The sequence below is a fragment of the Acomys minous genome (assembly GCF_964271855.1).
Source record: "Acomys minous genome assembly, chromosome: 3".
Classification (NCBI taxonomy): Eukaryota; Metazoa; Chordata; class Mammalia; order Rodentia; family Muridae; genus Acomys; species Acomys minous.
The window spans coordinates 90,977,108-90,996,737 of record NC_140485.1 but is presented as its reverse complement, the minus strand read 5'-3'; the positions used below and the strand labels follow the sequence as shown (position 1 = coordinate 90,996,737).

The following is a 19,630-nucleotide window of genomic DNA, read 5'->3' as shown; positions in this document are numbered from 1 at the left end:
GAAACAGCCTGCTGCTCCCCTCTGCTGGCTGGGCCCCAGGAGGACCAAGCAAGTAGGGGATTGGCTGAGAGACATCTCACCTGGATGCTTCTGGGTCCTGGCAGGTGTCCATGGGAAGGTAGACAGAGCTGTGGGGTACACAATGATGCTTAGGAGACACAGCACAGCTTACTGCTGTTGACTGTGCCCTAGGTGGCATATTTTTTCTTAAAAAGGGGAAATATGTAAATTCAAAAGGCAGGCAAAACAAAAATATTATGAAAATGTTATAAATTATGCATTCAAAATAAGTAAATGACCTAGTCAATTATGTTTTCTGAAGTCAACTTACATATAAAATGAAATAATTACTTATATAAAAATCAGTTTAAAAGTATTTAAATCCCTAAAACATTTAGTAGTTCTCATATTTTTGATTAATGTAGTAATTATATATTTTCTTTGACTAATACAATTTGATATTTAGTACTAGAAAACATTTTGGCAATTTGGGCGTCTTTAGAGTCATGCTAATCTAGAGCAGAAGAAATATATTTTTAAAATGATTTATTTATTCTTGTGTGTCGTGTGTGTGTGTGTGTGTGTGTGTGTGTGTGTGTGTGTATGTGTGTGTGTGTGTGTGTAGATGCACATGGCTATGTAATGAAGAGGCCAGAAGAGGGTACTAGTCCTTTGAATACAGAGTTAGAGAGGTTTCAGGGACACTTGGTTAGTCCTGTAGTCTTGGGATATAAATTCTGGTTCTCACAATTGTGTTATAATTGCTCTTCCTCCTTGAGACATCTTTAAAGACCCTTTATGGGAGAGCTTGGTTAATTTCCAATACAATCAGTTTCTTATCTATAAAATAAGAACAGAAATATGCAAAATATAGATATCTAGAATGAAAACTGCACATGGATGCTATTTTGAAGTTTTAGATGTAGACAGTTAATTCACTGATATTACAAGAATCTGGGCTAGTGTCAGAATATTTTCTTTTTTCTCTTTTGGAAAGGTGGGTATGGTAGGTTAAAGCCAGTACTGTTTTACTGAGCTACATACCAACCTTAGGGAATTTGAAGTGACCCTGGATACAGTTCAGAACACACCCAGATACCAGGTTCTTAGCACAAAGAATTTATTATTCAGAGGGTACATGGCCATTTTAAGGGCTCTGGTGTGGGAAAGGAATAAAAGAAATGTCCTGGGAGGAGGTCTTCCTCAGTCACAGACATAGAGGAGGGGAGTAGGGGGGGAAGCAGGAGGGAAGGAGGAATGAGAGGATACAAGGGATAGGCTAACAATTAAGATATAATATGAATAAATTAATAAAATAAAATTTAAAAAAGAGATGCCCATCTTCTGGAGATGACTGACTGGCTGCCTCCCATTGGCTAGGAGAACAAAGGAGATGGGATAGCAGGGGTTTGATCTGGTGCTGTTTTATGAGGTAGTATGCCTGTATTTTCTTACTCTGATTTCCTAACATTCACATTGTTTACCCATACTCTCTGTGCCATGGATTTGTGATTTGTTTTGGAAGCTGTGGGAATTTTTGTATGGATTTCTCTGCTGCAAAGCCAGGGCCAGATCAAGGCCACCACACAGCAGTGGCAATAGCCCAGGGCCTTGGTACTCTAAGGCAATGAGCTTAACACCACCACCACCACCACCATCACCACCACCACCACCACCGTCCCATTTAGGTGAAAGCCTTGGTGCCTTGCCTCAAGACTTGGCCTGGGGCAGCAATAATAGTCTGTCCCAAATCTGTGGCAGTCCATCCCCAAGCCACAGATACCAACCTCCAAGCTGTGGTGGCCTGCTGCTATCCAATGCCCCCCTTACTAGCCCTGTGACAGGATACCTTCCCCAAGATTCAGGGAGCCCACTGCCCCACCTCATTTTTTGGCCCCCCTGTATCACCATCCCCAAGTGCTATGTCTAGCCCTTGAGCAGTTGGACACTAAAATTTAAAGTGGTTTGCTGCCAGTCCTCCTTCATGCCTCAGGGCAGTCAGGAGCTCCTTCTGAGCCTGGGGCTGTGGAGATGGGATACAAAATGGTGATGGTTCTTATCAGTACCTCAGTAGGAGCTGTCCACATTGACTATTCCTGTTTCAGTTGACTGTTACAGTTCCCCTAAGTCCTCCATGGGAGCTGTCCATGGTGACTCTTCCTGCTTCTATAAAAAACAGACACCTTTCCTGCCTCAGAAAGCCTGCGGCTGCCTCCATGGGAGCTGTACATGATGACAACAACCTTTCCTGCTTCAGCCTACTGTCTTCAATAGACATTTTGTAAATCTTGGACACATTTTCAACTTTATTGCTCATCAAAGCAGAAAAGTGGTCAGACCTCTAGCTGAGAAAGCTCCAGTAATCTCCCCCCACCACCCCAGACCTCAGCAGGACTCACTCCAGATTATGGTAATTTGGGAGGAGAAGTCTGGACAAAACCCAGCCAATCCCTAAACTTCCCCCAGCTCTGGCTTAAAATACCACCAATCCACAGTATGGAAATCTCTGCCCCCAAAAGCTACACCTGCTAAGAAACCCTATAAAAAAAGGCTATGTCTGCCCAGTTCCTTGCTGTCTTCTCCAGGGAGCAGAGGCAGCCACTCCTGGATTTGTCCCTCCTCTCCTGGATTTATCCATCCCTCCAGCAAATCTCTTTTAAAAGATGTACTGCCTGCTGTGATTCTCTCGTTGTTGTCTTCACCATCATTCATCATCAGAGCAAGAAGAAGAAGAAGAAGAAGAAGAAGAAGAAGAAGAAGAAGAAGAAGAAGAAGAAGAAGAGGAGGAGGAGGAGGAGGAGGAGGAGAAATGAAGAAGTAGAGCTCAGGCTCTAAGGATCCTCAGGTACTCAGGGTTTTAGGGGCAACCCTTCCATGGGAGCTGCATTTTCTCTGTTGAGGAAGCCTCTCAGATCTGTGAGGTTCCGGGGTGCTGTGCCTCAGGATACCCTTGGGACACTGTCCCACCTCAGGGCTGGAATACCGTCCCAGCTCTGGGAGTTGTGGACACCCTTGCACCTGAGTACCTCTGGAAGGCAGGCCACCACTCACACAACAGCAGTTCACTCTCTATGAATGTTTCACTGTCTGTGATCTTTGCCCTCATAACCTACTTAGTTTTTGTTGTTGTTGTTGTTGTTTCTTTTTCTATATAGAAGATACAACACTCTGGCAAATGTAACCAAGGGGAGAAAGGGCTTATTTGCCTCACAATTCCAAGTTACCGTCTATGGGTGTAGGAGAAACTGAAATGCCAGGAACTTGAATCAGAGAAACGTTATAACAACAGTCAAGAGCAGCAAGAAATGAATTAATTCCTGTTGGTGATAGGCTCACCCTCTTTCTCTTTCAAACCAGGATCCTATGCACAGAGAATAGCCTGTCCACAATTAATATGTGTATACCCCTTTCACTTTACTGATCAAGGCAAACTATTAGAGACATTCTCAGAAGACTAACTTTATTCTAGATAATTCCTCATGTCTGTGTTAGAGGAACACATCCTCTGTCTTAGGCTGGCAGGTCATATTCAGCACCACAGTTCACTCACAGGTTATATCATGGGCCATGTGGCAGCTTATAGCAATACATATGAGGATATTTACAGTCTTCTTTGACTGATGCTGTTGTTTTTGGAGTTAAAGGCTTGTCTTTCTGATGTTAAATACTATGAATGAGTTCCTTTATCTTTTAGATTTTAGACATTGGATCTAAGCAGGAAGTGTGGGTTCTGATGGAGAAAAGAATTGTGTCTTATGTGAATATGAACATTTCAAAATCATGTTAGGCATCCTGGGGCAAGGGAAATGCATTTTGTAATTGAGAGGACAAAAGGGTTTTTATTGTTGTTTTTCTTTTAGTAATGTTGTGAAATTATGGTATTCTGTAACTTGAGAGATCAGAGGCAAACCTATAGATCCTGACACTCCTATCAACCCTGTGAACCACAGGATAGTGACTGCTCATATGGTACACACACTATGTCTTCCCTGTCCCTTCACTGGGATTTGTCTGTGAAGTATTATGTGACAAAATTGAACATGTGCCTGTGTCATGGCTTAGCTAAGAAAGGTACTGAGAAGCAAAATGAAAATTGAGATTTGTTTTTGTTTTTGCTTCTGTTGGCCTGTGGCTGTCCTAAGTTTATTAAATTTTGGAAAAAGCGCTACAGACATATTTTTTCATTTATTATTCTATTTTGTCATTAGTTTAACCATATCTTCTGAGGACCAACTATGAATAAGTCACTATTCATGGTGCTAGGGAACATAGGCTCAGTTACCGTCTGATAAGACCACTCCAAGTCTTATTACTGTGGGAATGAAAGTTACAGTGAGCCATGGAAAACAATGGGTCTTTTGGTTGCAGGCTGTCATTTTCACATAGAACTTTGACATATCTGAGGAAAAAAAACATTTGTTTATTTTATCCATTATCATTATGTTGGGAAATGTTATATTAGATGCTGTATATGTTTTTCTTGCTTGCTCGCATTTAAAGTTATAGATGTAGGAAGAACCAATCACAATAACCTTTGAAGGTTTATCATACCACATAGATTCACACAGGAGATAATTTGTTTCCATTTTGTTCATTTTATGGAGAAGAAGTTGTCACACCTGTGGAAGACCTGGAAATTAACATTGACAAAAACATTCTGGCAGTGATAAGAATTTTGTTCTTCAGTTTTTTGATGTATTCAGAATTCACAGAAAAGTTGCATTTAGATGAGTTTTAAAAGTTTTTCTTTGTTCACTAATCCATTGGTTGAGTTAGAAGCTAATTATGTGATATTTAAAATGCACAAAATGACACTTTACACTTTAAAATTATATTAATAACAAAGTAGCTATGGATACACCCCTGTGACTGGAAGGAAGGCACACCCAGACAAGCTCAGTTATTCCTGGCTCTTTTGATTGTAAGTGATTTAATGTTATGTCCTTGTGCTGGCTAGTTTCATGATAACTTGGCACAAGGTAGAGTCACCTGAAAGGAGGGAACCTCAATTGAGAAAACGTTTCCATAAGAGTAGGATTAGCTAGTAATACCAGTTTGGTACCATCCCTAGACTGGTTGTCCTGGGATCTGTAGGAAAGCAAGTCACACAACCCATAATTAGCAAGTTAGTGTGCAGCACCCCTTAATGGCCTCTGTATTAACTTCTGCCCTGACAATGTCTTTATTTTTAAAAGTTTTGAAACATACATCTGCATGTATTTACCAAACAGGATATCTTGTGTTCTTGTTTTAAAATTGTCTTTTAAACTGTGGATCCTGACTTGATGTGAAAACACATACTTGTTATTTCAGCATGGAAGAAGCCAAGACAGGAGACATGTGGGTTCAAGGCTGGCCTGGGCTATGCAGTGAATTCCTATCTCAGAAGGAAAAGCTAAATGAACAAAGAAAATAACACAACAACTGCACAGATCTCTGACATCTGTATTCAGCTTTCCATCTAAACTCAGGTGCTAAGATTCATGGAGAACTCTACACAGCAGGGGCTTGCTACATGTTTGTGTTCCACAGTGCCATTTCTGTCACAAATCACATTTTTTTACATCATGCAGTCTGCTTTTGGGCTTTCTATTCTATTCTATTGGGTAAAGTTGTGCTTTGTAATTGCCTCCTCTAGCATGGCATTGATGTAATCATTCTTTATACGTGTTGTCATCCTACTGGAACAAGAATTCCATTTTGCACTTATTTTATGAGGATCTTGGCAGTTCTTGAGCTGTTGTTGTTCTGTAAGAATTTTTAAATCAGTTTTTAAAAATCACTTGAAACAAGGCTAGAAATTAATTCAAATTGTGCTCAGTCCCAAAATAATTTTGAAGAAAATGGATGCTTATAGAATGTTGTATTTAATAAGAAAAAATACCCAGCAGGGAATATTAGAATACTTATTGCAAGGAATAGGCTTACCAGGTAGTGGCACTGTCAGAAATGGCAGGTGGAACTTGGCTATATACACACATAAAATTTCTCCATCAGAGGTCTTCTCTCTGCTGTGTCTTTTGACTGAATTATGGAAACCTACTCAGAATATATATAATTGTGTCCTTCATTTAGGGTCCAAGTACTGTATATCTCATTAAATACTTTCACACAAATACCTAATTTAGGATATGATTGGGTCCTAGCATTTGAAAGTAGTCAATCTGATACATGAAACTTACCTCACATTCATACATCTCACAAACATGGCAGTTTCCTTTCTTTATATGTATTCGTACATTTTGCTGGCTAGTTTTTGTCAACTTGACACAGCCTAGACATACTTAGGAAAAAGAAATATCAGTTCAGTAATGCCCTCATCAGATTGGCCTGTTGGCATGTCTGTGGGAAATTTTCTTAATTGCTAATAGATGTAGAGGGCCCAGTGTCATCCCTGAACAGGTGGGCCTGAATTGTTAAAGAAATCATGAAGCACCAAATGTGATGTTTTTATCAAACCTTTCCCCTAAAGGCTCATGAATTTATGTGGAAGAGGAGACAGAACGATTTTAAGGGCCAGAAGTTATGGATGACTCCAAAGGAGTCATGTCTTTCAAACATAATAAGACTGATAGACATATGAATTCACAGAGACTGTGATTACAAAAGACCAGAATAAATTCAAACCACATAAAATCCAAACACTGGAAAGGAGATACAGGCACAAAGTTCCACCCTTAAATAAGAAGCCATTTGCAATTTATACTCACTTAGAAAGGAAACATTAGTTCTCTCCAATAGAGTGTCACTGGATGTATCAGCTGTACTCCAGGGCAGGTCAGTACCCAAGAGCAGGGGGTGAGCACAGAAAAGACTCAGTGTTTTGTACTTTTTGCTTTGTTTGGTATTTTTATTCTTACTATTTTTTTGGTGTTAGTTTTGTTCTTTGAACACACACACACACACACACACACACACACACACACACACACATTTTATGTTGTATCTGGTAGACATTGTTCCCTTAAGTTAATATATATTGTGTGTGAGAGAGAGAGAGACTGTGAAACTGGGTGACTAAGGAGGTAAGGATGATCTCAGAATATTTGGAGATGATAAAGAATATAATCAAAATATACTATATATCAGTATATATATAATAAAATAAAATTGTTTTTAAAAATGAATGATGGGTGAAGGGGATGCAGGTGAGAAAGATCCAAACTGTGTGGAGCACAGGTGGGTCTGGCCTTGGGCCACCCACTCTATCCACAGAAAAGTCCCTGAGTCTCTGAAGGCATGTGCACAGTGTTCAAATTCTAGCCACATGCCTGTCTGCATGCAGCGCCTGTGCTTTGTGTCTGAGACTGAACTGTGGGCTATAAAACACCAGTGTCTGGGTCTTCTAGCCTAGAAGAGACCTCACAGACTGGAATACTAGTGGATCTAACCCCAGGTCACCCAGCTGGTCCACGGGAAGATTTCCTTGATCCCTACATGTGAGAAAACTCAACCTATAGCCACTCATCTATAAACTCCTCTCAACAGACAGTGAAGTACACCAGAAACTACTACCCAACACCAGAGATAGCCAGATGGCAAAAGGCCAACATAAAACACAAACAACAAAAGCCAAAATAATATGACTGCTCCAGAACCCAGTTATCCCAATGCCATCAGCCCTGGATGCTCTAACACAACTGAAACACAAGAAAATGACCTCAATTCTTTCCTTATGAAGATGATAATGGAAGAAATAATAAAATCCATAAATAAATAGGAGAAACTACAGCCAGACAGATTGAGGCCCTTAGAGAGGCCATGACAGTGGCCTATAGAGAGGAAATGAAAAAAGTCACTTGATGACATTCAGGTAAGGCAAACATTCAAGTGAGAAAAATCAGTAAAATCATCCAAGATATGAAGATGAAAATGGAAACAATAATAAACTCACACACTGGGGAAAGCCTGAAAAGAGAGAACTTAGGGAAGAAAACAGGACCTGCAGAGGTAAGCATTACCAATGAAATACAAGAGATGGAGGAAAGAATCTCATGTGTAGAAGATACAATGGTACAATTTGATGCAACCATCAAAGAAAAGGTGAAATCTAAAAATGTTCCCAACACAAAACATCCAAGAAATCAAAAACACAATGAAAAACTAAACCTAAGAATAATAGGAATTGAGGAAAGAGAAGATGCCCTGCTCCAAGACTCAGAAGATAGTTTCAACAAAAGCATAGAAGAAAATCGCTCCAATTTAAAGAAATAGGTGCATATAAACATACAAGAGGCCTACAGAACACCAAATTGAGTAGACCAGAAAAGAAAATATTCTTGCCACATAATAATCAAAACATTAAATGTACAGAACAAAGAGAAATATTAAAAGAGTCAATGGAAAAGGCCAAGTAACATACAATGGCAAACCTATCAGAATCACACCCAACTTTTCAGCAGAGACCATATAAGCCAGAAGGGCCTGCACAGATGTCTTGTAAACCCAGAAAGACAACAGATGCCAGTCCAGACTACTATACCCAGCAAAACTTCTAATAAACATAGATGGAGAAAACAAGATATTCCATGACAAAAGCAAATTTAAACAGTACATATCCACAAATCCAGTCATACAGAAGATAGTAGACAGAAAACTCCAACTCAAGGAGTCTAACTACTCTCAGGAAAACAGAGGAAATAGATTACTTCACCTTTGCAAAACAAAAATTAGACAAGCACACACACTACCACAACATCATAATAAAAGGATCTAACAGTCACTGATCAATAATCTCTCTCAATACCAATGATCTCAATTCTCCAATAAAGATACACAGGCTAACAGAATGGATGCACAAATAGGACCCAACAGTTTGTTGCTTACAAGAAACACACCTCAGCCTCAAAGATAGACATTTCCTGAGACTAAAGGGCTTCTCAGGAAATGAACACAAGAAGCAAGCTGGACTAGCCATAGTAATATATAATAAAATAGACTTTCAGCCAAAAATTAATCAAAAGAGGTGAGGAAAGACACTTCATACTTATCAAAGGAAAACACAACCAAAACAATATCACAATTCTGAGGATCTATGCAGCAAACATAAGGACACCCACATTTATAAAAGAAACATTAATAAAGCTTAAAACACACATTGATCCCTCCACATTAATAGTGGGTGGAATAGAGGGGGAATTTTTGATACCCCCCTCACCAAAGGATAAGTCAATGAGACAGAAGCTAAACTGAGAAATATTGACACTAACAGAATTTGTGAATCAGATATCTACAAAACTTTCTACCAAACACAAAAGATTATATGTTCTTTTTAGTACCTCATGAAACCTTCTCCAAAATTGAATATATAATAGGTCACAAAACAAGCCTCAACAGATACAAGAAGTTTGAAACAATATCTTGTATCCTATCAGAGCACCATGGCGTAAACCTGGACCTCAACAACAGAAATAATAAAAAACCTACACACACATGGAAACTGAACAACTCTCTACTCAATAACAACTGTGTCAGGGAGGAAATGGAGAAATTAGAGACTTTCTAAAATTTAATGAAAATGAAGGTACAACATGCCCAAACTTATGGGACACAAAGAAAGCAATGTTAAGAGGAAAGTTCATAGCACTAGGTGCCTTTATAAAGAGAATGGAAGCATTTCATAAAAGCAACTTAATGGCACATCTGGAAGCACGAGAAAAAGAGAAGCAGATACATCCAAGAATAGTAGATGGCTGGAAATAATCAAACTCAGGGCTGAAATCAATAAGTTAGAAACAAAGAGAACAACTCAAAGAATCAATGAAACGAAGAGCTTTTTTTTTTTGGAGAAAATAAAGAAGATAGACAAACCCTTAGCTAAACTAACTAAAAGGCAGAAAGACACTATCGAGAGCCACAAATTCTAAAATGAAGAGGAAGAGATAACAGACACTAAGGAAATCAAAGAATCATTAGGTCTTACTTCAAAAGGTTATTCACCACCAAATTTAAACATCTAAATTAGATGGTCAATTTTCTTGATAGATTTCACTTAAATCAAGATCAGGTAAAAAAAAAAAAAAAATATATATATATATATATATATATATATATATATATATATTTCTATATCTCCTGTGAAAATAGAATCAGTCATCAAAAATCTCCCAACAACAACAACAACAACAACAACAACAACAACAACAACAAAAGTCTATGGCCAGATGATTTCAGCACAGAATTCTACCAGACCTTCAAAGAAGAGCTAATACCAATACTCTTCAAACTATTCTACAAAATAGAAATGGAAAGAACATTATCAGACTCATTCTATGAGGCCACAGTCACCTTGATACCTAAGCGACACAAAAATCCAACAAAGAAAGAGAATTTTAGACCAGTTTCTATTATGAACATCAATGCAAAAATACTCAATAAAATACTCGCAAACTGAATCCAAGAACACATCAAAGATATCATTCTCCATGACCAAGTAGGTTTTATCCAAGGCATGCTGGGATGATTCAATATTAGGAAATCCACTAATGTAATTCATCATATAAAAAAAACTGAGTGGAAAAAAACCCTTAGATGTCAAAAAAGCATTTGACAAAATCCAACACCCATCCATGCTAAAAGTCTTGAAGATATCAGGGATACAAGGTATATACCTAAAAATAATAAAAGCTCTATACAGCAAGCTAAAAACCAACATAAAATTAAATAGAGAGATACTAAAGGAAATTCCACTAAAATCAGGGACCAGACAAGGCTTCCTACTCTCTTCATATCTCCTCAGTATAGTAGCTGAAATTCTAGCTAGAGGAACAAGACAACAAAAGGGCATTAGGGGGATCTACATTGGAAAGAAAGAAGTCAAAGTATCACTATTTGCAGATGATATGATAGTTTCCATAGGTGACCCACAAAATCACAATAGAGAAGTCCGACAGCTGATAACCACCTTCAGCAAAGTGGCCAGATACAAGATTAATTCAAAAAAATATAAACAGCCCTCCTGTACATAATTGACAATGGGTTGAAAAAGAAATTTGCAACATTACAATATTCATAATAGCCACAAATAATATTAAGTATCTTGGTGTAACTCTAACTAAGAGAATGAAAGACTTGTATGAAAAAATTTCACATCTGTGAAAAAAGAAATTGAAGAAGATATCCAAAGATGAAAAATCTCCCATGCTTGTGGATAGGGAGGATCAACATAGTAAAAATGACCACCTTACCAAAAGCAACCTACAGATTCAATGCAATACCTATCAAAATACCTACACAATTCTTTACAGACCTTGAAAGACTGATTCTCAAACAAAAAACCAAGACTAGCCAAAACAATCCTGTACAATGAAAGATCTTCCATAGGAATCTCCATTCCTGATCACAAGCTGTACTATAAAGAAACAGTAATAAAAACAGCATGGTGCTGCCATAGAAATAGTTTTGTTGATGAGTGGAATGGAACTGAAGACCCAGAAAGAAACACACAGACCTATAAACACTTGATTTTTGACAAAGAAGCCAAAAACATACAAAAAACACAGCATCTTCAATAAATGGTGCTCATCTGACTGTATGCCTACATGTAGAAAATTTCAAATATATCCATATTTATCACTTTGCACAAAACTAAAGTCCAAGTAGATTAAAAACCACAACATAAAAGCAGACACACTAAATCTGTTAGAAGAAAAACTGGGGAAGAGCCTTGAACTCATCATTGACACGGAAGACAATTTCCTGAACAGAGCACCAATAGCTCAGGCTCTAAGATCAGCAACTAATAAATGGGACTTCGTGAAATGGAAAAGCTCCTATAAGGCAAAGGACACTGTCAATAGAACAAAGTGACTGAGACGGAGACTACAGACTGAGAAAATATCTTCACCAGTCTTACATCTGACAAAGGGGTAATATACAAAATATATAAATAACCCAAGAAATTAAATACCACCAAACCTAATTACCCAATTAAAAATAGGGTACACCACTAAACATGGAATTCTCAATAGAGAAACACTGAATGGCCAAGAAACACCTAAAGAAATACTCCACATCCTTAGTTATCAAGGAAATGAAAATGAAAGTGTCTCTGAGATTCTACCTTACACCTACCAGAATGCCTAAGAGCAAGAATTCAAGTGATAGCACATGCTGGAGAGGATGTGGAGAAAACAGAACACTCTTCCATTGCTGTGGCAAGTGCAAACTTGTACAACCATTTTGGAAATCAATGTGGCACTTAGAAACTTGGGAATAGTGCTTCAGCAAGACTCAGCTATAGTCTCCTGGGCATATACTCAAAAGATGCTCCACCACACTATAAGGACATTTGCTCGACTATGTTCATAAAAGCTTTATTCATAATAGCCAGAATCTGGAAACAACCTAGATGTCCCTCGACTGAAGAATGGCTAAAGAAACTGTGGTACATTTATACAATGGAATAATACTTGACCATTAAAAACAAAGAAATCTTGAAATTTGCAGGTAAATTGATGAAACCAGAAACTGTCATCCTGAGTGAGGTAACCTAGACCCAGAAAGACATGCATGATATATTAGCTCAACAAAAATGTCCTCTGAGAGACTCCATCCAGTGGGGGATCAGAACAGTTGCTGGGACTGGCTCCTGGACTCTGGGCAGGACACTGAGAGCCATATGGAAGAATGAAGTTGGGGATGAAAGCACTCAAAGGGTTCAGGAGCCCCACAAGGAGACCATCAAGGTCCGCAGATCTGGACCCAGGGGGCCCTGCACAAACTGTTCCACCAACCAAGGAGAATGCATGCAGAGAACCTAGACCTCTCTGTTCAGATCTAGCAAATAGACAGCTCATTCTCCATGGTTGTGAGGGAAGTAGGGACTAGCTCTGACATGAACACTGGTGCCACTGATTTGATCACCTCCCCTTGGTGAGGAAACCCTGTGGGCACACAGAGGAGGGGGATGCAGACAATCATGTTGAGACCTGATAGGCTGTGTTCAGACATTGCAGGATGAGGGACTCCCCTGTTAGAGGTCTAGGGGAAGGGAATATGGTGGGAGAGGAAGGGAAGTCAGGAATGGGAAAACACAAATGAGGGGATAACAGTTGGGACGTAATATATATATCTTGACTGAGCAAATTATGGGAAAGCAAGGCAGTAATCAGTGTTACTCTTCCTCAGTTCTTGCCTGTAGTTTCTTACCTTAGCTGCCCTAGTGATGGGTAGTAATTAGTAAGCCAAATAAACCCTTTCCTCACCAAATTTGTTTTGGTTAGTTTTTTTTTACCACATGAATAGAGAGCAAACTAGAATGCAGTTAATGTATTTTTATAAATAAAATTTTCCCCATAATGGTACATTTTAAATTTTGTATATTCTAGCAGTATCATTTTTTTGGTATAAATGAATATAAATTAATATTTTAAAGCTATTGATAATTCAGATTTCCCCCTTGGAAACAATTTTGTTTATTTCATGCATATATTCATATTGCTTATAAGAAAAACAATGAGTTTCCCCCTGCATTGCTTATGTTTTAATAAACAAATTTAATTTTAAAAATCCATGTGTAAATACTTCTTTCTGTGGCACACAGTTCTTTGATTTTGGCAGAATGTGAAGCCACCTATCCACAACTGCAGCAGAATCAGCATTCTCTACAGTTCTTCTAGGGCATGAAACAGCAGGCAGAACTCAATGATCAGGGTTTCACCTTTTCTAGAATACACAAATGAAACCTCCGCACATCTCGATAGGAGTTATTATTTCTCCTAACTGAGGGCCTGCAAATGTGCACTTCAGCCAACCAGAAACCTCACACTGCTCTATGTGTTGCCCTCACTGTCCATCCTCACAGGGGTTCAGTTAGGGAACTCTGTGCTCAGCTTTCTTTTTCATCCTTGAAGTTTTGAAAACTTCACATGTTTTTGTATGTGTCTTTTAACAGGTGTTTAATGTGCAGAGATTTTCTTCTAGTTCAAAGCCTTTGCTGTTTGTCGGCAGTGTCTTTTGAAATACAAGATATATTTTATTGATAAAGTTCAAATTATTCACATTACTTTATTTTGTGTTTCATGATTTTGGATCTGTCCATAATGAAACCTCACCCAAATCTACTCCACAATGTTTTTCTCTTGTGTTTTCTTCTTACTCTTATACAGTTTTCACATTTATAATATATGAGGTGTTTAAGTTAATAATTTGGATAAAATGTAGAGTCTGTATTTTTATCTATGATATATTTTTAGTTAATAATTTGGATAGCTTATACAGTTAAAATTTTTTTTGTTCTGCTTGCAAATAGACTAGAGAGTCCTGGATAAATATGAGTGCACATTGTAGGGAGATGTTTGAGATGAAAAAAGAGAAATATGCTTTTTTTCAATTACTCATTTGGTGAGGTAACCTAGACCCAGAAAGATAAACGTGGTATATATTCAGTTATGAGAGTATATTATTTCTTAATCAAATGATAACCCAGCTACAATCCATGGACCCAGATCATTAGATAAAGCGGAGGATTCTAGGGGAACACATGGACCTCTCTAGGAAGGAAAAATAGAATTGGTGTTGCAGGTGTAATGGAGACAGGTCAGGGAGGAAGCAGGAAGCATCAGGTTGAAGGAGAAAGCATGTAGGGAGAAATATATGGGAGACACAGCTGGGACTCAGGGGCATTTGTAGAGCAAAATGGAAACCTAGTGCAGCGGAAACTTTCTGGAACCTGTGAGGGTGATCCTAGTGAGATATGGCCATCTGTTGTAGCCAGGCAAGGCTTCTAGTGGTCAGACTGGGTTGTATTCAAATAAGCTTCTGGCTGAAGGGCCCAGGGGAGATCCCTGAACAACCCAGGCTGGTGCTAGTACAGAGGGTCACTGTCCACAAACTGACAGCGGTCCCCCATTGCAGAGGGCAATATCCACATAGTTCATTGAACGTAGAGAGGTCAAGCTGGTTCCTGCATGGAGCCCTCACACCTATGTTCTAGTTTCTCACAGGAAGGTACTCTGCAGGCTACTTGTCCTGTCTGCAAGATGTGCTGGGGCAACGGTGACACAGAACGTGTGTGTGGTCAACCAATGTTGGGTTTAACATGATGCCCACACCATGAGAGGGAGTCTATGCTTGACACTGCCTGGATGGCCAGGGACTGGAGACTGGATAGCCCGGAGACCTAGGGTAGAGCCAAACATGTCTCTCAAAGATTCCATCTGTCTGTCTATCTATCTATCTATCTATCTATCTATCTATCTATCTATCTATCTATCTACTCTGCTATACTCATAGATTGATGCCAGTTATCATCAGAGAGGTTTCCTCCAGAATCAGGTGAGAGTGCATGCAGAAACTCATAGCCAGCCAGTATGTGGAAGGGCGGAAAGTCTTAATTGGAGTTCTCCATTGGGTCTCTCCTCTCAGAGACTGGGAAATCTCACAGCAGAGAGACAGAGGAAAGATTGCAGGAGTCAGAGGGCATGGCAGACACCAGGAGAACATGGCCCACTGAATCAACCAAGCAGCACTCATATGGGATCAAAGAGACAGAAGCAACAAATATGATGTCTGCATAAATTTGTACCAGGTTTTCTTCACATATATTATTGCTGCCAGCTTAGTTTCTTGGAGGACTCCTAATAGTGGAAGTGGGCATGCCTCTGACTATTTTATCTTCTTTTGGGATTTTTTTCTTTCTACTGGGTTGCCTTATTCAGCGTCAAGGCCTGTGCCTTGTCTTACTGTATCTTGTTTGCTTGGAATGCATTGTATGAGAGAAGAATCCATTTTCTTTTCTTTTTAAAAAAATTTTAGATATTTTTATTTCTTCAATTTTTATTTTCAGTGGTGACAGAAATAAAAAATATAATAGAGTCCCATAATTATTGCCATTATGGAGATGGCTTTAATAAAAACTGGTCAGATGTGTATTACTGCTTCCCACTTTTCAACTGGTCCAAGTTGCTATTGAGAAAACAGGCAATCCCAGAGAATCTGTCCAGAATGTTCAAGATATGGTATATTATACAACATGCCTGTTTTCGTGGAGAATACCTAGGATATAATTATGTGTACTTCTTGATCTCATCATATCAGACAAGCACAAAGGCACAGCCCATGCCTCTGAGAACATTGGACCACATGCCCTTGAAAAAAGCCTTACCTCCTTCATCACGTGCGATCTTCTGCCAGCAGTCAAGCGTGCCTGTATACCGTTTCTTTGTGTCCTGACTGCATCATCATAGGACCAGAAACTGTGTCAAAAGGATAGGAAGTCAGGCCAGCAATAGCAGTGACAGACTGTGCAATCATCCAGCTGATGAAGATGTGAGTATTCTTGGGATCCGGAAGCATTCTCTTTGCAGTGTCATAGACAGCAAAATAGGCAGCTCGGTAGATGATAATGCCCGATATTGACCCATTAAAGCCTTGGTACAGACCCTTAATCCTATCAGATTTGTAGATCTTAACCAGGCAGGCGCTAAGGCCTTTGAATTCCTTCCAGCTCCAGCTTTGCGCACATCAGCTGCTAGATGGGAGGGGCAAAACCAAGTGGGTGCACAAAGCACAAGGATGTGGCTCCAAACGGCAACACCTTATGCCAGGTTCCCTGCAAAAGTAGCGCCAAAACTGGGTCCTTTTGTCCACATCACCTGGAAAGATCTGCTTGTATTTGTCTTTGAAGGCAAAGTTGAGAGCCTGGGTGGGGAAGTATCTGATGACGTTGGCCAGGTTACCACGTCACAAGCACACGACTCCCTGTTCACTGGGGATGCAAACTGAGCAATCTATGATGTCCTTGTATTGCTTATCTGCCATAATTTGCTTGGCTTGCATGCTGCACCAGTAACAGCAGCTTGGCCAGCTCGATGGCAGCTACCGCCATCTTGGAGATGGCTGCGGCCACTCCACCAGCTAAGAAGACCTTGGCGAAGGTCACAACGGCACTTATCATGTTGAAAGAAAAAAGGAAGAGGCAGAAGACTGTGGGACGGGACTGGCTTGACAATCGGCTTTGACTCACGGACTCTGGGCTCCATTATCAATAAAACAAAATTACTTATTTTGGAATTTAAGTCTTTGCTGGTGGGTGAGGATTTGAAGGGTATAATGTGCATATTTAGTACCTAACATGAGAAATGCATGTGGATCCCCTGAATACAACAGTGGGACCTAGACATGTCTCTGATGTGCAGTAGTTTCCTCCAAGGATACATAACTGGAGGGAGGTGCAATTTTACATCACATTGGGGGAATTTCCTGTTCTATTACATACCAGTGAAATTGTATTTTATGATACTAGGAATTTCAGAGTAGGTTCTTGGTAGAAAAACAAGCAACATTTTTTTCTCATTTGGGCAGAAGAGGCACCAATAATGTGCTTTCCTCCAAGAGGCTGGCAGGCCGGGAGCTCTAACATCATCCACCTCTGACTTACATATTCCTGAAAGTTTATGTTACAAGGAAACTTTTCTTCACCATGTTTAGAGATAATGAAATGTTTATACTTAGACTCAATGCTATGAAGTGAAGGGCACCAACACTACTTTTTTGCTAAATGGTACCATGGAATGCAATGTTTTACATACTTTGAATTCCATCTATCTTCACATGAATATTGAAGAACGTTAGCATCCTATTTCCATAGTACAGGGAGTAAGCTCAGAAACCTGGAACCCAATTAATCTCATACCTAGAAAACGGAGGTACCGGATGTACACAGCTATGCTTTTAAGGCCTGTGTAGAATCCAGGGATGATTCTACTTAATAAGTCTCTAGATGCCACTCTCCCCTCTTTTAAAAACAAAACAACATTCTTGTTGTTGAGAAATGTCTGCTTTAGAATGCTCCCAGCTTAGAGCAAGGTCTTTAGTATTAAAGTTTTTTTTGTTGTAGTGTAGTGGTTGGTGAGGATCAGCCTTTTTTATTTTTATTTTTTTAAACATTATTGCAGCCAACAATTACAGCATTTCCAGGCCATGGAGAAACAACGGCCATGACACTGATGAAATAAAAAGGGACTGGTGAAGTCCCTGGCTCCTACAGTCACAGAGGGACCTATCTACCTTACCGAGAGCTATAAAAAGACACACAAAAATCAAACATCTGAAACGAGAGCTTGTTTACTCTCAACAAGGAAGATTGATTTTTACTCATTCTATTTGCAATTAATTTACCTAATTTAACCTTTAGAAATGTCACCTTTTCTTTCAACCTCGGTAATAAATATAATTTTTTTCCTTGATTTAATTTTAGAAGCTTCTCTATTTACTTTCCACAGCTGCTGCCCTTTTGGTTTGAATTGGCAGAGGGTAGTAAAAAATGAAACATATGAAAGAAAGATTTGAGGACACATGTTTGTCTTTATTTAAATGTTACTTCCCTAGCACATTGATGTGTTAAGTATGTACAGATGTATTCCTCTGTGTTTGAGTACAGGGGAGGAATGGGGGAGAAAAATAAATCAGTGAAAAGTTAATAATACCAAACACCACAGAAATAGCTGTAGAGGTGCTAGCAACTTTAGAACAAGAGATATGGAGGCTGAAAACTGCGCAGTTTTTAGGCACTGACAGGAATTAGCGCATGCTCAATATACCCTCACTTTGGTGTCATAGAAAAAGGCTCCTCAGATTTGTACGTGTAGCCACATCCCTTGGGGCTCTTGCACGCACACTGGTGTCACTAGATCTGGGGTGAAGTTTGGGATGTCTGCATGACTAACAAGCTCCGAGATGATACAGCCTGCCTTCAAGTTATGGCTGTTAAGTCCACGGATCCCTGTGTGTGTAACCTTGTTAAGGTCTGTACATGTAAAAACAGGCTTTTTGGTTTTTCCAACATTTGTTTTTATTTTTTTAAAAAATTCACTTTGTCCAGGCTGCCTGGAATCTAATCTGTGGCCCAGGGTGCCTTCAAACTAGTATTCCTCCTGCTTAGCCTCCTGAGTGCTAGAATCACCATGCCTGCTTGAAAAACTTTTGGATTGGAGGTTTATTTTATATCATGCATTTTGTGTTTATTAAAAAAAACCATGAAATTTTGACTTCACATAAACAAGGCGTTGGCAAATGGTGTGGCACTTTTTATTGTTATATTCTTGAGGGAAGCTATGAATTATTACACATATTATAGAGATGTAAGGACTAAAACTCTGTATCTCCATGTGGCCTCTCAGTGAGTAATTTATAGAGAGTGCATTCCGTCTTTGATTGTTTTCCTTTAAAATCTGTGCTGATGATTATTGCTAATCACTACCATCTCATGAAAGGAAAGGGAGGTATGACCATCCTTGATTTCAAGTTGTATTGCAGAGTTACAGTAATAAAAACAGTATGACATTCACACAAACACAGGCACATTGACGAATGGATTTATTTCTGAAACAAACAAACATACCTCTGGACATTGTATTTTTTATAAAGAAGCTAGAATTATATACTGGAAAAAAGATGTCATCTTCAACAAATTGTTATGGTCAAACTGTATGTACAAGAAAACAAAGCAATCCATACTTACTGTCTTACACAAAACTCCACTCCAAATACATCAAATACCTCAACATAAAATCAGATACTTGTGAACAAAAATAAAATATATTAGAGAAAGTGAGGAAAAGCCTTGAACTCACTGGCACAGGAGAAGACTTTCTGAACAGAACACCATTCACACGTGCACTATGATCCC

At 39.1% G+C, this 19,630-nt stretch overlaps 1 pseudogene across 1 annotated transcript; it reads right to left on the bottom strand.

Annotated features, from left to right (window-relative positions):
- Nucleotides 1–15,912: 15,912 nt before the first annotated feature.
- Nucleotides 15,913–16,958, bottom strand: LOC311595242 (ADP/ATP translocase 2-like; annotated as a pseudogene). The gene has a single exon. The product of its transcript is annotated as an ADP/ATP translocase 2-like (transcript).
- Nucleotides 16,959–19,630: the final 2,672 nt, after the last annotated feature.